Source organism: Ceratotherium simum, chromosome 18, assembly GCF_057802395.1.
Source record: "Ceratotherium simum simum isolate JZ-2026a chromosome 18, ASM5780239v1, whole genome shotgun sequence".
Classification (NCBI taxonomy): domain Eukaryota; kingdom Metazoa; phylum Chordata; class Mammalia; order Perissodactyla; family Rhinocerotidae; genus Ceratotherium; species Ceratotherium simum.
Genome location: NC_141917.1, coordinates 44,320,390 through 44,334,088, shown reverse-complemented (window position 1 = coordinate 44,334,088; position 13,699 = coordinate 44,320,390).

Here is a 13,699-nt window from a genome sequence, read left to right as displayed (position 1 = left end):
GGCTGTGCTGAATGGTATACACGGAAGAAGACACAAAGCTTCACTCTTCCAGTCAAAATGATGGTGTGGACTCTCTCACCAATAAAACTGAATGAATTACTTACGGAAATAGTACAGTGAGAAATGAATACCTTACTCTACTATAAGGAGTTCAGCATGATAGGCTATTAATAAACAGCACACAAACAATGAATACAATTTTACCTTAAAGATTTTAAAGGATTAAAGAGAAAAAAAAGAAATATTAACATAAAGATTCCTGCCCTTCCACTCTGACTAGTAATCTGGCATTTAAAAAAAATTTTTTTTTCAGTTGACTTTGGCCTCTGTATTCAATCCAAACACACTTACTCTATCTCATGGCTGGACTCCATCCTCCCTTGAAAAAATCAACTCAAGTAAAAGTTAACTGGATAGGAAGTTTTTAAGAGATAAATTTCTAGGGCTGACAAATGAACAGCCCTGAACAATAGAAAGCTGTTACTTAGATTTTAGCCATCTGGCACGTAAGCATCTAAGATCCAGTTTCTCTCTTTTTTCGTGGTGTGTCTAGCCAGCTCTCAGATTGAACTGTTTTAGGGATGTTATCTTGCCTCCCCAGCATTAAGACTCATTGTCTAATTTCTGCTTCTTTGCACACTAACGTACCAAGGCTTTGTCATTACACTTGTTCTCCTCCAAACAGAACCAAAATATATTATGTACACATAATAAGATGTTGTTCACTCTGTACAGATGTATAAAGCTAAAAAATAGCATGATCATAACATCTTCCCATTCAGCTATTTTAAGGCTGCTATACTCCAAAATCACAAAGCCTGGCTATTTATACACCCTGCATACGGAAGATTCATCCCCGCTGTGAGATGCAGCCCAGTGTGCACAGAAGACAAAATTACAGTCCCCAAACTTGAAGATACACTCATCCTGGCTTGCTTATCTTCCTTGAATGCAAGCCAAGTTTAATAATTTTTTGTCAGAAAGAAAACAAAACAATTTTAATTTGACAAGAGGATATAAGGAAACAACATAAATGTGAAAAGCAGCCAATCTCAACCCAGAAGGCGAACCTCCCGGGCTGAAGCAGCTGGGGCACAGAGCAGAGGGCTGGGTGTGCTAACCCCGGCTGGACCACAACTTACACGTGTGAACGGCTGTGTTCCTTAGCTGTGCCACACTGTTCACAAATGCACCAGTCTATCTCTGTAGACTGAATGTTCCTCTTGACCAGCAGCTGGAGAAAAGGCAGCCTCTAAAATTATCTTAAGGTATTCTAAAGGAAAACGATGAAGAAAAGGCGTTTACTTGACTTTCTGAACTATATAACGATTTTCTTTTCCAAATAAAACCTCTCCAAATGGTTTAAAGCCACTGGAATTGCTGAGGAGGTTCACTTTCAGTGTCAGAAGCCCAACAGTGTCAGAAATATCAACGCTTTCACTCTCTATCTCTCCAGGAAGTGCAAGACGGAGGGATTGTGAGTATTATTATCCCAATTCGTAAAGGCAGAGAGCAAATGATCTGCAGAGAAGTCCCTGGTTTAGATTTATTTGGCCAAAGAACTCCAAAGAGAATGACTGCTCTTTAAGGTGTGCTCCAGCTGAGATACCAGCACAGGAGTTGGGAGAGCTATCTGGTTAGGAGCCCAGACCCTACCTGTCAGGTGCATGGCCTCTATTTCTACCCTCGGCCCTCAGGAGAACAGGGAAAGAAAAGGCAGTGCAATGATGGCTCAGAAATTTCCCCTTCGCCCAGGCCCCAAGGACTTCTTACAATCTTTGCGGACCTGAAACCTTACAGTTAGTGAATGAATCAGAGCCCAGCTTCTCTATCCTGTGGGAAATTTGCTCTGCTCTTCATGATGCAGCTACTAACGATTCTAATTCTTGATTTTGTGTGCGACCTAATCCCTATTCTCCAGGCCATGTGGCTTCACTGGCAAAAGCAAAGGTAAAAATCTCCACCAACTGTCACTTAAACAGGATAACATTTATTACTTTCACCTGAAAGGGCCCTTGTTACACGAGAATAGGTGTCAGCCTGGAAAGGCCCCAGCGTGCAGCCTCCCTTCCTCCGCCTTCTTGCCACGGGCACACAGCCAGCCACCACCAGGTCCTGCCCCATTCCCCACTCCTCAGCCCTGGATTTGCACCCATTCAGAGCTGGTGTTCTGATGGTGAGGAGACACACGGATCTATAGTTCAGGATCCAGGGACACCAACAGTTTTTTTTGTTTGGGGCATTTTCATGGCTTAGGAAACACTGGAAGACTGCCACTCAAGAGGGCAACAGATCCCTATTTCACTGCTCTGTCAACGCGTGTGCTAGATTCAAATTGCTCCTGCAATTTCTGGCAAGGAGGGCTCAGGGCACTGCCGTGCTGGCTGGACTTGAGGCAGCAGGGAAGTCAGGGTGGGCCTGCTTTGTAACATTGTTCCATATCAGAAGCTGATATGTTGCTGTGACTTTTTTTTCCCTTTAGTTGAGACATTTTCCCAGTATCTCTGTAGACAGAGAATCAGTACCATTTCTCTGGTTACAAAGACCAATTTATTAGAGGCAAGGGCAAGATGGACAAGTCATGACAGGCTATCAGAATGACAGAATATGGTATGTATATGTGTGTATAACTATTTTCCTTCCCACTTAGTTCTATGTTATTTTTCAGGGTAAATATGTAGATTAAACACATATCGTCAATGACACATCATTTGTCGGGATTCGTTTAAAGCAAAAATGTGGCCAGAGACTGTGCTGTGTGCTTCTGTAAAGACCAACTAGAACAAGGCTACAGAGAAAACAGATTTGCATTCAGTCACTGCCATTTGCAACTTGGAATTACTCATGTTTGCCTGGCCCCTGATGAGTCACCAGCTGAACTCCAGGCACAACGATACAGCCTCGAGTTTCCAGGGGGTTCTTGCGTGGGTCATGCAGAGGTCAGCAGACTCTCAAAAATCACACTCTCCTTCCCTGGCTACCTCTTAAAAATACCTTGGGAATGTCCATTTAGAAGGATTAAGGTCATTCTGATACCGTACAAAAAAAGAACAACTCCATTTATCTCAAAAGATGAATGGCCTGTAACAGATATAGATGAGGAGTGAGGGCACCAAGCTCAGATGCCGATTATTAGATTTCTAAAATAGGAAGCGTAACCTGCTACCTATTCTGCCGTGAGGAAGGCAGGAATTCATTTCCACACTAACCTCTCAGCTTAGGCAAGCCACTTGGTCTCTAATTGGCTCACTTTTTCTCCGTAAGGCACAGGAATGTTGATTCTTTGTCCTTCTAATAATAAAGTTATCACGGTGTACCTCAGGGGAGCTGTGAGGTCACTGAGCTCAGACCCCATCGAGGGCAGCACAGTGTTGCAATTATGCCATCCAAGACAGACAGACATTTGTGTGTTTTCTAAGGTATCCAAGGAAAGAGTTTGCAAACACTCTTAGCAATGTAATCTAGATCTCAGAAATTTGCCTCTACTGGCTGGAAAGTTGCCTCATGCTATTGAACCTCATTCTCCTTATGTTCCCAGGAGATCATGGAAAATAGCTGGTCCTTACATAGGAAAAAATAATTCCTGAGTTGGTGTCACAACCAGTTCAAGAGTGAAAAAAAATTAATCAACTAATTGTTTTATCAAACTAATAATTTCCCACAATTATTTGACAAAATTTCTTTTCCTGATTTATTTTCTTATTTAAGACTGTGTTTATACTATATTCAACATTGACTCAGTCCAGACAATTAAGTCAAAACATAAATTTTGCTTAATTTTACATAAGCAAACGTAGAATTTATTATTATTATTATTATTTCATAGAGCAAATATTTGAATCATGATGACTCAGTCTAAGATACTCCTGTTTCTAATTCTGAATCACTTAACTTTTCTTAATAGTCCTCATAATGAGATGCTTTGATGTTTTTTAATTAAATCTTTGATAAGAATAATAACAATGGGACCATATGCAGCCACTTGGTCTTGCTAGTTTCTCAGGAGGTCTTCTTCATCTTTTTCCCAAGATTTCTTACCTAAGCTTTCCCTCCCTCAAGCAGTGCAACCTTCTGAGTTGCATCTTAAGAAGAAAGGAGTGCTTTATAATTGAATAATATCCCACCCAAGTGTGGGAAAAATGTTTTAAATAATAAAACTAAAGCATTAGAAGAGATATCATGGGTTGTTTATCCAACTTATTGCCCAGTGAAAGATTCCTTTCAAACATCCCTGTGAAAGCCACCCCACACTGTTCCCTTGATACTGAAAGTTCACACTCTTAGATGCAATTTGTCTCAGTTTAAAATTTGAATTTACTGAAAGCATGTAAGTTGTGCTCCTAATTTAGCTGACTATATTAGACTTTACTTCACAAATTAAACACATATACGTTCCCCTTTCTAGGTTAAGATTATTTTGTTTGTTGAAGAAACAAAAAGATTATTTTGTTTGTTGAAGAAACAAAAGAAGACACGTAATTCTGTCATTTTCTCCTTCTTCTGTCACTATATCATCTGTCCTAAGCCAAGGATCCTTACCAATCTTTCATATTATTCTTTGTTGGGTGCTTTTCTTTCCATTGTTGGATTATATTTCTTTATTCATTTGAGTTTATCAGAGAGCCCTTTATAGAAAGGCATGGATTTTATTCATATATTTTTTTCAATATTTATTGAGTACCAATTATGGCTAGGCATTGTCCTAACTTGTTTAGATAAATTCCTCCTCTCTTCTCCACCAGGATGGTTTATAATTATATTACCAGAATTTTGTTTTCAACAGCCTGTCAGTTCTCCTAAGAATAATTCCATTTGGGGTTCTGTGGCTATAGAACAATGTCACCTTTGAAAATTATTTCCAAAAATCTAGCATTTAGCTTTCACATAATTATTGGTGAAAACTTCAGCATTGGTATATTGGTATAAATTTTATTGGTATAAGCTTTAAGATGGCTAGGACATATACTCCAGGTTTCTGTCTTTTCTATTTTATTAACTAGTTCTTCCTTGATCTGGTTAATCAGATCCAGATTAACCAAGAATAATAATTCCCTCTCATTGTATCTGCCAATTTTTCCAAAAGCAAGTTGCAGGTGGAACAAATTAAGATTTTATCGGATGCTCTAATTTGAAAACAATGTATCTGTTAGTATCTGGGCAGGAAACAAATAGCACACTCAAAGTGGGTGATTAAAGAGTGTTTAGTGAAAAGACTCTTACTAAAGGTGTAGGTAGCGTCTTGGGGGAAATGCAGTCTGAGATGGAGATTTTCTTAACGGAAATTTATTGGGGAGTGCCCTTGGGACCAACACCTGTGAGGGTGAAGGAAGTAAGATCGGGCAGAAGTAGGAGGTGAATCCTGATGCAGTCACAACAAAGTCTATACACAGCGAGCTCTGAAACTGGCATGGCCCTTCAAAAGTGTGCCTTTTTAGGCAACAGAGAAAGGTCTTTATACCCCACAAATAGACCAGTCTTTGGATGCTTGCTGCCCCTGGGGAACTTGGCTGAGACAGTTCTCTTTGACTAAAGGCAATTCCCTCAGCAGCTGGTGGAATGAGTGCCTCAGTACTGACATGGGCCATGCATAGCACACCACACAATCCTTACAGACAAGGTGGAGTTATCAATAGTGATGTTACTCAGAGCAACTCAGAGTCAGCAACTGTGATGAACCATTACCACCTCTAGGCCTGAAGGGGCAAGGGATGGAGTGGTTACTGGAACCTGGTGAGATCTGTGACTATAGGAGAGGGCCACTCTATAGGCGCTGTGAGGAACACAGCCACCACCAGCCAGTGGCCTGGCAGAGAGGGAGCTGAGGCAAAACTACCACAACTGCTGTCTCTTCTCACCCTCCAATTTACTGCCGGTTTCTCCCACTGTTCATTCCCAAAGGAAAGTCAGAGGGCAAGGAGGCCTGTCCTTAGATTCCAGCCTCTCGGGATACAGAGCAGAATAGAAAAGGGTGGAGAGTAGATCTGGAGAGGCAGATTTAAAATATCCAGCACATTCAGACTTTTAGCTGATAGTCCAGTTGTCAAAAATCTTACATTAGGTCTATCAGTTAAGTACAAAGTAATTTTATTTTCCCAGCTTTCTTTAACTTAAGACTCATAGAGACTTTCTTTAAGTACTATCTATTGGAGCAAGTAGAAAGATTTAATCTATATTGATTTGCTTGTAAATTTTTCTAATAAAGGATAAAATATATGAAAAATAACCCCCAATATGGATTTATTGTCTCAAATTTAAATCTCTAAAATGGAATCTAAAGGATCAATTATTTACCATCATAAAATCATTAGAATTTTCTAGTAATACAATTTATAAACAATTACTCTCAATAGTCTACTCTGCTGAATGCTATAGGGAATAAGAAATACATAAATAAAAAACAGGCAGATAACGATAGAAGACAGTATTCGATGCAATCATTTCAGTCATTTTTAGAAGTGGCATGGTGCTGCCTAGAGGATCATGGTAAACCTCAGGAAGGGGTGAGAAATGGAAAATGTAATACATGCCCCGCAAATAACTGTCTTTGTCAAGACTTCAGGAGCTCATTATCATCATCACCATCATCTTATCAAGAAAGAGCATTTCAGAAAGAGGTATTTTTAAAATTGCATTCAATTAGCATCTATGTAGTATCTACTGCAGTTTCTAATACATTATAAAGTACATACAGGGGGCTCTAAGCATAGAGACTTGGGAGCCAAACTACCTGGATTTGAAGCATGGCTCTCTCACAAACTAGCTATGGGAGTATAGGCAAGTTAGGAAACCTCTCTGTGCCCCAGTTTTCTCATCTATATAATGGGACTAACAATGGTCCCTATCACATAGGGTTGTGAAGAGGATTAAATGAAACAATTACATGTAGAGTGCTGAAATCATGCCTAAAACAGTATAAGCACTAAATAAATAATTTCATTATTATTACTATGATCACTCATTAATTTATTCAACAAAGAGGACACTATCTTTAGTGCTGAGAATGCAATCCTTGTCTTCAAATAACGATTGGTCCAGTGGGGAGGAGAGGACGGGGCAGACAGGTAAATAGGCAATTACTATTCAGCAGAATACAGCAGTAACTCTTGGTCTAAATCTCTCTTTGGAGTTGCAGACCCATATAGACAACTACCTACTTGAAAGGTCCAGATGAATGTCTCATATGCAGCTCGGAAGTAAAATTTTCAACAATGAATTCTTGCGTTTAATTGCTCAACAAATCTGTTCCTCTTTCACTCTCCTCTTTTTCAGGAAATAGTATCTCTACTCACCAGATCCTCACCCAGAAATCTCAGAGTCCTCCATGACCTCTCCCTCCCGGCTAGCCAGTTCACACGATCCATCATAAGTCTTGCTGATCCTTTTTACAAAATACATTTCAAATATTCCACTTCTGTCCTTTTATCCTGCTGCCTCCTTGGTGGGTCATCGTAATTTCTTTCTGAGATTATTACGCTAAGCCCCTATCTGGTGTTTCTCCAATCAGCTTTTGTCCCACTCCAATCCATGATCAATGTAAAAGTCAGGGATATTTTTAAATGTATTTTTATGTATTAATATTAATTTTTATTTTAATGTTTTTATTCTGCTCTTCTTAAAATATCATTTACTAGTTTTCCGTCGCACTTATGATAAAATTCAAGGCCCCACATGAACTTGCTTCTGCTCCTCTAGAGCCTCATCTCACACCACGCTCTCCTTCAACAACCATGCTCCAGTCTTCCAATTTAGTTCCTCAAGTGAACCATTCCAGAATTCTTTCATGTGCTCTTTCCTAAGTCTACAATGTTCTCTCTCCTCACACTTGTGGCCTGGCTAATTCCTATTTATTCTTTAGGTATCAATTTAAATGTCACCTCCTCAGAGATGTCTTCCTTAACCTTCCACCCACCTGATTCTTCATAGCATCCTGTTCTTTAACTTCACAGCCCTTGTCACAAGTTATAATTTGTGTGAATAGTCGATTATGTCTATCACTAGACACTAAGTTTTTTTATCACAATTACTCAGGCCCTTAGCACTGTGCCTGCACATAGTTGTCATCAGTAGATATGTTTTGAATGATAAAATTAATAGCACCATAAAAAATAAAATACCATAATGATATGTAAATGAATAACCCCAACCAGCCTTGGGAAATCTAAGCAAAATTTCCTGGAAGAAAAGATAGACAAGTAGAGTTCTACAGGAAAAGAAAAATTTAGCTTCAGGAGTTCTTAACACTGAAAACACATTAGCTAACTTGGAACGATTTCAATAAATTTTAAGCCCAGGACATCAGATTTAATTGGTGGGAGTGGAACCCAGGAATCAGTTATTTGTTGTTGTTTTTCTTGTTGTTTTTTAAACACCGTGGGTGGTAAAGACAGGATTGAGAACCATTGAGTTAGATAAAGATCGGATAAGGGGAGAGTTAGGAGAGTTTGGGAATGGGCTTTGCCAAGGCCTGGAAACAAAAGAGGACATGATATGTCCACAAAATAGAAAAATATTCCTCATTATGAGGCTGAATCAAAAATTATAAGGAGGAAAGGGTAAGAGATGAAACTGAAGGGCTAACCAAAGGTAGACTTGAAAGGGTCTGGTTACCAGTAATTCTGCTAAACGTGGACAATATCCTAAGGGAGGAATAAGACCAGACTTGCATCCCTCTGTTTTTAGATTGAGAGTGAATTATGGGGAAGGTGTGTGTTAGCAGGAGGAACCAGAAACAGGAGATAGGAAGGTGGTGTTATAACGTAGACAACATTACACCTACAGCCCAGAACCCACCCCACCCCCCTTTTTTTAAGGCAAGGTTATTCCAGGGTCATCTTTAAATATATTCAAAACACCAGCATATTTGGTTTTGATGTGGTGTTTTCTATAAATTAATGTTAGGATATTATGTCCTTTGAAGAGATTCTTTACATATTTCTTAAATCTACTAGTACAGAAAAAAAGGACAAAGAGAGTATGTTTCCAGTTCACTTGGTGATCTCCAAGTATTTTATAATTACAGTGGAGTCCACATTTATAGAGGGCTTTCTGGAATTCAAATGTATCATATAATCTGATTTTAGTCATTGAAATTAAAGAAGGTCTGTGCCCATAACTGATCTGAGGAGCCCTTTTAAATGAGTCTCTGTAAACAGACTTTCCCTCTAGGAAACAATCACAAAATTGTATTTTAAAAACTTAAGGTTTTGTCCCACTAGAAAAATGTACGGCAATTTGATCTTCACGGAAAGTGGGTGTTTTGTCAGCATTGAGAGCCAAAATAGTCAGAGGCACAGGACAGAAAAGGGAAATTAAAGACATCAAAAGAAAAAATAAAGTAGATTTTTGAGGGGGAACCTTATAAGGAAGACCAGTATACTTTACTGTATGTCCTTAAATTACATTTCTATTACTCTTTCACATTTCCTTTCAACAGAATAAAAATGAGAAGTGAATTAAAACCTAACAGAAAATACACAGAATGATATTTTTTATTTTAATTGAAGAGTTTGGTTAGTTGGCTATTGCAAATGAGTTGGATAATGTTTATGCCACGTAAAACATTTCCACTACAACAATTACATTTTATTCAGGGCCTCCTTATAACAGGATTCATTTGGGGATGGAGGAGCAATGGTCTGCTCTTTCACAGGCCACACTACTTTATAAACAAACATTAATTAAGCCCCTATTGTGTATAGGGCACTGGGCCATGGCAGGCAGAAAAGTGTGACTCAGTCCTTGTCTCTAAGGGTCTTAAATCCTATGGATAGAGACGGTATCTATTCATCAAAGAATAAATAAAAATGAAGTGATCTTGAGCTGAGTGTCAGAGAAACAAGAGAGAGAAGAACGAGATGTGGTTAGAGTGGGAAATGAGGAAGAATGGCTGGAAAACTGGAGGATGAATGGACTAGGGTGTGGGGCAGAAGTGAATATGGTGCTTACTTAGGGTGAACAATAATGAAAGGTTTTTAAAAGGGCCATAGAAAAGATGTGGTAGAGAAGCTGAGGAGAGCTTAACTTACAGAAGGCCTGGTATACCAGGCTGAGGAATTCTGGACTTGTCCTGTAGGCCAGATGGAAGCCATGGAATGGTTTGAAGTAGGGTCTAACATGTAAATCAATGGGTCTCAAGAGATCTATGTAAAACAGCTAAAGAGTAGAACATAGTCTATAGCCAAATGCCAGATTATATGAGGCAAAATAATTACTATAGTAATTCAGACTCAAGAACTCTCCATCATGGGCTAGCTTTGTCAATAGAGCCTTTATGTTATTGGGATTCATATGTTGATTTTTAAAATGGAGCTGTAACATTGTATTTTTTCTCATTCTCCATAAGTACAGAAGATGCTTCAGAGAGCTGGCCATATGAGTAATGCACTCAATGGGTATTCTAAACCACTGTTTTTCAAACTTTAATATGTATATGAATTACTTGGGCTTCTTGTTAAAAATGTAGGTTCTGACTTGCAGGTCGGGAGGGCCATAAGATTCTGCTCTCTTACAAACTTCCAGGTGATTTAAGTGAAGTGATTGGGTCTATAAGTGATTTGAGCTAATGACCCATGGACTACATTTAGAGTAGAATGGTTCTAGCCCACACCTCCATTCCAGTTAGACACTGACTTTTGTAGCTATCTACACGCTCACTGGTATTCAGTCAACCCGTCAACCAGACGAAAACAACCTGAGTCAATCATTTAAAATAGCTAAAATAAATTGACCACCTTTTACTCATGTTGGTCCAACAGATAACAATTATTAAGTAAAGAGAAGAATCTCCAGGATAGTTTTATAAAAACCATACAAAAAATATGCAGCCTCTCTCTCATTCTCTGTTTCTCACACACACATACACACATACACAAATGCAGACATAAACTCCATATTCTATTAACTATGGGCTCAGGATGAATGAAGGGCAGTCCAGCAAATGAATTCATTTTGAATCCCTTTTTTATTCCCTATTTCTATTACCCACTTGTAACATATTCATAAAACATTAGATCTCTCACAGTAACATCCATCCAATCTCTCACCTGCTGTGATGGTTAATTTTATGTGTCAACTTGGCTGGGCCACAGTGCCCAGATATTTGGTCAAACATTCTGGATGTTTCTGCGAGGATGTTTTTGGATGAGACTAACATTTAAATCAGTGGAAATTGAGTAAAGCAAATTGTCCTCCATAATGTAGGTGGGCCTCATCCCAGTAAGTTGAAGGCCTAAACAGAACAAAAGACTGACCTCCTTTGAGCAAGAAGGAATTCTGCCAGCAGATGGACTTGAACCCCAACATTGGGTCTTCCTTGCATTTCCAGTATTCTGGCCCACCTTGAAGATTTTGGTCTTGACAGCCACCATAATGGCATGAGCCAATCCCTCAAAATAATTCTCTTTCTCTCTATATATTTATAGATATACACACACACACACACACACACACACACACACATACCCTATTAGTTCTGTTTGTCTGAAGAACCTTGATTAGTACACTTGTCTATGAAAAAACTGGGCTTTGCTATGGTCTTGTACACTTTTAGACACTGAAGGCTGGGATTCTTAATTCTTCCCTTAGGTTTAGCCTTTAAACATACCCCAGAGACAGTCTCTCAATGTAAAGATTAAGAAGAAGCTTTAAGTCAGGGACTCACTGGATCGCCATGTAATCAACTTGACTGGATCTTGAATGCCTAGTATGTAGACTCTTGGATTGTTCCCAGATGATCAAGTCCCTGCCAAGTAGCCCCACCCTCTTACAAGGACTGGCATTCCTGCCCTTGAGGACCAATCTCACAGGACTAAAGGCAGCTGACAGATTTCTATGCCTACCACTTGACCCTCTGTTGTTGGACTCACTTTCGACCTTTGACTAGTGGTGCTCGCATCCTGCTTGTCCTGTGTCCTCCTAGACTGATCTTCCAGATGTGGAGCAATCTGAGATTAGTTACTAAATCCTGGCCTAATCATATTTTTCGGCAGCTGGGCTTTGTCAAACTCTGCAGGCCTCTCTTTATCTATGTTCTAGCCAACCCACAACTATCCAAACCCTACTTCTAACTGAGGCAAACACACCAAATATCCCATCTGGCCCCTGCCTATCCTCCAGCTTCCTTTAATGCCAATTCTCTCACCTGTACCCGAAACCTAGCCCCAACCTTCATGAACACACCCCACACTATAGCCCCCTGTGATTCTAACTATTCTTTGCACATCCTGGATCATTTCATCATTCCATGCCTCCGAACATGCTATTCTCTGCCTGAAATCAACTCCTGTCCTTGCTGGCAATGCCCCACTGAGCCCTTAAGAACCTGCTCACATGTTGCCATCCTCAGGTCATCAGTGACCCTCCTAGTTCCCAGTTATTCTTTCCCCCACCACTTTGTTTATATCTCCTTATAGCTCACATTCTGTAGTAGTATTATCTGTTTATATGGTGCTTTCTACAGTAAACTGTGACTCCCTTGAGGTCAAGAACTAATTCTTTCTTATTTTTGTGACCCAAGGGACTAGTGCAGTACTCATCACCGGAGAAGCTTAGTTCTCTTTTGGTTTAATTATTGATTAAAAATTCTGGGCACTTTCAACCTCTCTCCTCTTTTGGGCAGAGAATGTCTTGTCTTCTATCAACAACCATCAACCTGGAATAAGTCATTGTGACATTAAATTCAATTAAGTTATGTTTCCTTCCAGGTATCAATTTTTAAGTATAAATTGGCTGTACACCAAAACTCAACTGGATTATAAATGTAGTTGTAGAGGACAAATGCTTTATCCTGAATTTATCCTGAGTGCCAGAAACAGCAACTACTGGAAAGAAAGTATCCAACAAGCTTATCTCCAATCTCAAACCTAAAGTTCTGTAGTTCAAAGTACGAAGAATGAGTAGAAAGCCATAAAATTCATAGAAGCTCTACTGCACTATTTAGCAATTTCTTATGTTCTTTATCCTTCCCTAGATGCAATGTCTTGCTTTCTCAACTAAATTTTAGGCTGCCACTTTATTTCTAAGGTGCAAATCTTACTTCCAAGTTTTGGTTTCAGAACTGGCCTGTTCCTCAAGGACAGAAACTGTGGCTTACATGTCCTTTCTCTCTCCCAAGCACCTCACAGAGGGGCTACTTACCACACGTGAGGCCCTCCCTAATGTTTGTTGATTGACAAACTGACAAAGCCAAATCTGTATTCAGTTGTGTAGCCATGAGAAATCATGATTCTCTCACTACATCTTTATTTTAAGTAACACGATGATCAAGTATGGATTTTATTTTTGCTGAGAAAGCTGCCCAGGAAAGTATGGATAAAATTTTCCAATTCAGAGTAAATTGTCTGGTTTCCCAGAAAGTGGAGGTTCAACCAGAGACAGTAAAGTTCATGACCTTGGCAGATAAAGTTTAGTCAGTCCCATTAGGGCTGGGCATTTTATACTAAATGATCCTCATAATCAGCTTACTGACAATAAGATTTGGGGATTTTATAATCCCTCAACTCTTCTTTGATTTCATACATAATACTACAGATGCTTCCTCCCAATGAATCACACCTCCCATATCCATGCCTCTGTGTAGTCCCCTCCTCCAGAATCTGGGCTGGCCTTGTGACTCGCTTAATAGAATGCGGGGGAAGTCATGCAGCATGACTTCTGACATTTGGTCAAAAGAAACTTTGCAGCTTCTGCCTGGAGTCCTGAG